Source organism: Protomyctophum parallelum, assembly GCF_964188405.1.
Source record: "Protomyctophum parallelum genome assembly, chromosome: 21".
NCBI lineage: Eukaryota > Metazoa > Chordata > Actinopteri > Myctophiformes > Myctophidae > Protomyctophum > Protomyctophum parallelum.
The window spans coordinates 2,092,958-2,100,457 of NC_139713.1; the positions used below are offsets into that span (position 1 = coordinate 2,092,958).

The 7,500-nt window shown below is 42.6% G+C and overlaps 1 protein-coding gene across 4 annotated transcripts in view; it reads left to right on the forward strand.

Moving 5' to 3' along the window:
* Positions 1-7,500, forward strand: part of nln (neurolysin (metallopeptidase M3 family)) — a 71,200-nt gene that overhangs the window by 32,853 nt on the left and 30,847 nt on the right. The window lies entirely within an intron of this gene.

Consider the following 7,500-nt stretch of genomic DNA (forward strand, 5'->3'; position numbering starts at 1 on the left):
CCCCTCAAGGACCACTGGTTCTACCCCGGGGACCACCTGGCTGGACCCCCTCAAGGACCACTGGTTCAACCTGGGACCACCTGGCTGGGACCCCCTCAAGGACCACTGGTTCTGAGGATATACAGTGTGTAGTACAGTAGGCTGTGATCTAACCCAGTGGTTCTCAAAGTGGGGTCCCCCCAGGGGTCCTTGAGGGAGTTCAGGGGGGTCCGGGGTCCCCCCAGGGGTCCTTGAGGGAGTTCCAGGGGGTCCCCGCAGCGAAATGATATTTATATGAACAAAATGGACCCTTATGGGTCTGTAACTCTGAGGGCTCTATTTCCGTCACCGCTAAACCCCTTATCCCTAAACCCCTTATCCCTAAACCCCTTATCTCTAAACCCCTTATCGCTAAACCCCTTATCCCTAAACCCCTTATCCCTAAACCCCTTATCCCTAAACCCTTATCTCTAAACCCCTTATCCCTAAACCCTTATCCCTAAACCCCTTATCCCTAAACCCCTTATCTCTAAACCCCTTATCTCTAAACCCCTTATCGCTAAACCCCTTTATCCCTAAACCCTTATCCCTAAACCCCTTATCCCTAAACCCCTTATCTCTAAACCCCTAAACCCCTTATCTCTAAACCCTTATCCTAAACCCCTTATCTCTAAACCCCTTATCTCTAAACCCCTAAACCCCTTATCTCTAAACCCCTTATCCCTAAACCCCTTATCTCTAAACCCTTATCTCTAAACCCCTAAACCCCTTTATCTCTAAACCCCTTATCTCTAAACCCCTTATCCTCTAAACCCCTAAACCCCTTATCTCTAACCCCTTATCCCTAAACCCCTTATCCCTAAACCCCTTATCTCTAAACCCCTAACCCCTTATCTCTAAACCCCTTATCTCTAAACCCCTAACCCCTTATCTCTAAAACCCTTATCTCTAAACCCTAAACCCCTTATCTCTAAACCCCTTATCTCTAAACCCTAAACCCCTTATCTCTAAACCCTTATCTCTAAACCCCTTATCTCTAACCCCTAAACCCCTTATCTCTAAACCCTTATCCTAAACCCCTTATCCCTAAACCCCTTATCTCTAAACCCCTAAACCCCTTATCTCTAAACCCCTTATCCCTAAACCCCTTATCTCTAAACCCCTAAACCCCTTATCCCTAAACCCTTATCCTAAAACCCCTTATCCCTAAACCCCTTATCCCTAAACCCCTTATCCCTAAACCCCTATCCCTAAACCCCTTATCCCTAAACGCCCTAAACCCCTTATCCCTAAACCCCTTATCCCTAAACCCCTTATCCTAAACCCCTTATCCCTAAACCCCTTATCCCTAAACCCCTAAACCCCTTATCTCTAAACCCCTTATCCCTAAACCCTTATCTCTAAACCCCTTATCCCCTAAACCCCTTATCCTAAACCCCCTTATCCCTAAACCCCTTATCCTAAACCCTTATCTCTAAACCCCTAAACCCCTTATCTCTAAACCCTTATCCCTAAACCCCTATCTCTAAACCCATAAACCCCTTATCCCTAAACCCCTTATCCCTAAACCCCTTATCCCTAAACCCCTTATCCCTAAACCCCTTATCCCTAAACCCCTTATCCCTAAACCCCTAAACCCCTTATCCCTAAACCCTTATCCCTAAACCCCTTATCCCTAAACCCCTTATCCTAAACCCTTATCCCTAAACCCTAAACCCCTTATCTCTAAACCCCTTATCTCTAAACCCCTTATCCCTAAACCCCTTATCTCTAAACCCCTTATCTCTAAACCCCTTATCCTAAACCCCTTATCCCTAAACCCCTTATCCCTAAACCCCTTATCTCTAAACCCCTTATCCCTAAACCCCTTATCCCTAAACCCCTTATCCCTAAACCCCTTATCCCTAAACCCCTTATATTAACCCCTTATCCCTAAACCCCTTATCCCTAAACCCCTTATCCCTAAACCCCTTATCTCTAAACCCTTATCCCTAAACCCCTTATCCTAAACCCCTTATCCTAAACCCCTTATCCCTAAACCCCTTATCCTAAACCCCTTATCCCTAAACCCCTTATCTCTAAACCCCTTATCCCTAAACCCCTTATCTCTAAACCCCTTATCCCTAAACCCTAATCCCTAAACCCCTTATCTCTAAACCCCTTATCCCTAAACCCCTTATCCCTAAACCCCTTATCCCTAAACCCTTATCTCTAAACCCCTTATCCCTAAACCCCTTATCCCCTAAACCCCCTTATCTCTAAACCCCTTATCCCTAAACCCCTTATCCCTAAACCCCTTATCCCTAAACCCTTATCTCTAAACCCCTTATCGCTAAACCCCTTATCCCTAAACCCCTTATCTCTAAACCCTAAACCCCTTATCCCTAAACCCCTTATCCATAAACCCCTTATCCTAAACCCCTTATCCCTAAACCCCTTATCCCTAAACCCCTTATCCCTAAACCCCTTATCGCTAAACCCCTTATCCCTAAACCCCTTATCTCTAAACCCCTAAACCCCTTATCCCTAAACCCCTTATCCATAAACCCCTTATCCCTAAACCCCTTATCCCTAAACCCCTTATCCCTAAACCCCTTATCCCTAAACCCCTTATCCCTAAACCCCTTATCCCTAAACCCCTTATCCTAAACCCCTTATCTCTAAACCCCTTATCCCTAAACCCCTTATCCCTAAACCCCTTATCCCTAAACCCCTTATCCCTAAACCCCTTATCCCTAAACCCCTTATCCCTAAACCCCTTATCTCTAAACCCTTATCCCTAAACCCCTTATCCCTAAACCCCTTATCCCTAAACCCTTATCCCTAAACCACTTTTAGGGACCACGGTTTAGGGATAAGGGGTTTAGGGATAAGGGTTTAGCCCTGAGAATGTACACTCTCAGAGTTAAATGAACATAGATTTTACAATATCAATCGGGGGGCCCAGAGATGGAAATGCCATTAAATGGGGGTCCGTATAGCTGTACAGCCTAATAATGCCATTAAATGGGGGTCCGTATAGCTGTACAGCCTAATAATGCCATTAAATGGGGGTCCGTATAGCTGTACAGCCTAATAATGCCATTAAATGGGGGTCCGTATAGCTGTATATATAAATCTTTATTTCAGACTCAGGTCCATATCACATACAAAGGACAAGAAGACAGGGGATAAAACACAAGGATAAAAAATAAGAATAAAATAACAAATAGATACATCCAACATAGCATATGTTTATATATATACACAGTATACACAAACCTATAATCTATATAGGCTATTATGCCAATGTCTCCTGATCAAGGACGTGTATAGCCTAATAATGCCATTAAATGGGGGTCCGTATAGCTGTATAGCCTAATAATGCATTACTTGTATTTTAACCCATTCAGGTGTTTTAAGCATTATGTTATGCATTATGTAGCTATTGAAAAATACCAGATCTACAAGCTCGGGGGGGGGGGGGGGGGGGGGGGCGGGGGGGGGGTCCTTGAGATGAAAACACCAGTTTGTGACAGTGGTAACGACGCTTAACGAGGCCTTTCCGGCGGTAACTGGACCCCCGGTGTTTTTAAGTGTATAGTATATAAAGTGTCCATAACAAACATGGTGGTAAAAGCCCTGCGTGTTTTTAACATGTGGAAACAATGTAAAACACGTGGCGTGGTTCACGTTCCCCGCCAGCCTGACCTTCAGGAATTTACTGCTTCTTAGGGGGGGGGGGGGGGGGGATGTCAACATGCATGAGCCAGATGCACACACACACGCACGAACACACGCACACACGCACACGGAGCAGGTTTACACAACCTAAACTAAACAGGCGTAAAACTAAATAGCCTATAGAGCAGCGGTCGCAAACTTATTTTGGCCGTGCACCCCCCCCTCCCTGTGACCTCCTGACCTATAGCTGACGCACCCCCCCCCCCCCCCCCCCTGTGACCTCCTGACCTGTAGCTGACACACCCCCCCACCCCCACCCTCCCCCCCAACGCTCAGTCTCGTTGTATTTGGCTGAAAAAATGACAACATTTTTACATATTTATGTAATCACAGAATGAATGCCACTGCACTCTGAGAGAGACATGCAGCTGCTGTGTGTTATACTCTATGCTTCTCCTTACAACGGTGTTTTAGTCTAGTTTTAGTCGACTAAATGTCATAAGACTTTCGTCGACTGAATCTACAGGTGATTTAATCGACTAAAATGTATTTTGGCGGTGCCTCGATGCTCACGACAACGCGCCGCGAGCTCGCAGATCGGCTATTTTCGGCAAATGTAAAATCTGTCATTTTCGACGGCATCTATTGCGCATTGCCAAGGGTTCATCGCGTGCAACCCTTATTTTGAAGGGCCAAACATCCGTAATCGGATGTTACAATGACATCCGTAACCGGATGTTACAATGACATCCGTAACCGGATGTTACAATGACACGATGCTGTGTGTGGCGTCTGAAAGCAGCACAATATAGAGTGCAAGTGTGGATGCCATCTTTCAAAATGGCCGCTGCCACTGTCCCACTTTCAACCGTGATGCTAATGAGCGACGGCTAACGATTCGATCGGATCAAAACATGGATTAAAGTGTATTATTAACCCTGGAAAACGTATACAGGCTACGGCTTGACGATTAATGTAATCCTAAATGGTTACTACAGTTCTGGCGGGCTGCGTGTTTTAATAATAATAATATCAATGTCTCCTGGCGTGACGTGGCTCTGTGTTAACCCATTCTGAACGGGAACCCATTTTGGTGTTAGCATCATGTCATGCTTTAGCTATTGAAAAATAGCAGATCTACAAGCTCATAGCGCGCCACCGAGTGGCACGCTACGAGCTTGTAGGTCTGCTATTTTTGAAAAATCGAAGAACGAATCTGATCTCGGGTCAGAATGGGTTAATAATAATAATAATAATAATAATATCAATGTGTGCTAGAGTGACGTGGCTCTGTGTTAATAATAATAATAATAATCTCTCTCTTGTTAAAGTGTGATTTACGCCACGGTCGTACGGCGGGGTATAAATTAAACATTACACTTCTGACACCGACGCAAGGTTTCTCCTTCGACCCCTCTGACCTCTTGACCTATAGCTGCCTTTGAAGTGGCATGGTGACATTCCATTCCCCCTGTCTGTCTGTCTGTCTGTCTGTCTGTCTGTCTGTCTGTCTGTCTGTCTGTCTGTCTGTCTGTCTGTCTGTCTGTCTGTCTGTCTGTCTGTCTGTCTGTCTGTCTGTCTGTCTGTCTGTCTGTCTGTCTGTCTGTCTGTCTGTCTGTCTGTCTGTCTGTCTGTCTGTCTGTCTGTCTGTCTGTCTGTCTGTCTGTCTGTCTGTCTGTCTGTCACCACACACACACACACACACACACACACACACACACACACACACACACACACACACACACACACACACACACACCACACACACACACACACACGGCTTAACCCCTGTGTGACCACACACACCTAACCCTGATGTCTTCACACAAGTGGTCGTCAAAAAGCTATTTTTAGCTCGGACTCCCCCGGGCGGGGGGGACCTACACTATAGTGCCTGTAGATCTGCTATTTTCATTACGTGTTCACTACATAAAATGTCTGACATTTATACAAAAATTTAAAATTAGTCTAACATAATATTTTTAGAGCTGGGACTCGATTAAAAAAAATTAATCTAATTAATCAGAGTCTTTGCGATTAATTAATCTAGATTAATCACATTTTAATCGCATATCAATATTCAACCCGAGAACAGCGAGAAACCTTTTCTTTAAATGTTTTTTGGTATCCCAGTGAATCAACGAATAGTGACTACAGGATACCACTAATTTTCAACATTTTACTGTCATTAATATACCTGTTGTGGAAATAATAATAAAAAGTCACCCCATTCTGTGTTGCCTAGAACTGGAGGTCTGAAAAAAAATTAGTAACAGTAACAAGTACATGTAACAAGTACATCTCAGTGACATCACAAAGCTGTACTTACTTCATATTGTTACTGTTTTTTGTCAGACCTCCAGTTCTAGGCAACACAAAATGGGGTGACTTTTTATTATTTCCAGTTTTCAGTACTATAGAAAAGCGCCCAGAGAAACGTTCCGCGGTGAAAAAAAAGGTGCGATTAATTTATCTGTAGTTAATCGCGATTTTTTAGTAGTAAATATTTATTTCGGTCCATTTGAAAAAGCAAGAAATAAAATAAAAAATACATACATTAGATACATTAGAGTCCACTTATACAAGTGGGACCGAAAAGGTGTAGGCTGAAGCAGAGGCTTATTTTGCCTACCCTTTTAAGCTTCAAAGAGCTTAATTCATCAGATAAATTGAAAAGAAAAACAAAGAAATCTAGGCAACCCTAGGTTTTAACAAACTAAGACATTTCTAAGCAAAAAACTATTTTTACATACTCTAGTTTGAGGAGTAATGAAGGTTCAAAAATTAACTTTCCAGGCACAAAAATATATAATTTGATTCTGGTTCCCCATTGACCAACACCAAGCGGGGGAGACCATACTGTGTGGCTTTTTAACCACAGAATATGGGTCCATTTCTACACCCCGGTGCTTCATCATACTATACTCTGTGACTAGTAGGTCACAGAATAAGGTTCTGGCTCACACACAGATTTACATACACATACTGTAGATACTCATCTCAGCACTAACTCCCATATCATGCTTACACACTTATACACATACATGCAGTACATACACTCACTCAGGCACGTAACTATGTTCAAGGAGAAGCACATTAACCAATTCAACTTTTTCTTCTGTACACTGGTTATAATTATCTGTTTGTTTGAGTGCATTATCATAGTGAAGTTTTATATTTATTTAATAGCTTATGTTTTAACATCTTTTTAAAAGTAGTGACAGTTTTGCACATTTTCAGTTCTCTATCTAAGTTATTCCATAAGATCACCCCTTTTATCGATATACACCTGCCTTTTGTGTTGGTTCTGGCACTTCTTGTTTTAAATATACACATACCCCTGAGTGCATACTGGGATTCCCTAGCCTCAAACAGCTCCTGGATGCAGGGTGGAAGTATATTATTATGTGCCTTGTACATGATTACAGCTGTATTTAGGTCCACTAGATCTTCTAATTTGAGAGTTTTTGTACTGATGAAAAGTGGGTTGGTGGGGGCAAGGTAATCACTTTGGGTTATAATTCGTATTGCTTTCTTTTGTAGCATGTAGATTGGTTTAGTGGTTGATTTGTATGTGTTCCCCCATACCTCCACACAGTATGTTAAGTATGGAAGTATGAGGGAGCAATACAGTATATGAAGTGAATTTCTATTTACTAAATGTTTCATTTTATATAATATTGCAATTGATTTTGATATTTTTGTTTTTGTGTTATCTATATGGGGTTTCCAACTGAGTCTATTATCTATTGTTATTCCCAATAATTTATACTCGTACACTCGTTCAATTTCGATGTTGTTTATTGATAATTTGACTGGGGTCTTGATTTTTCTATTAGAGAAGATGATATATTTGGT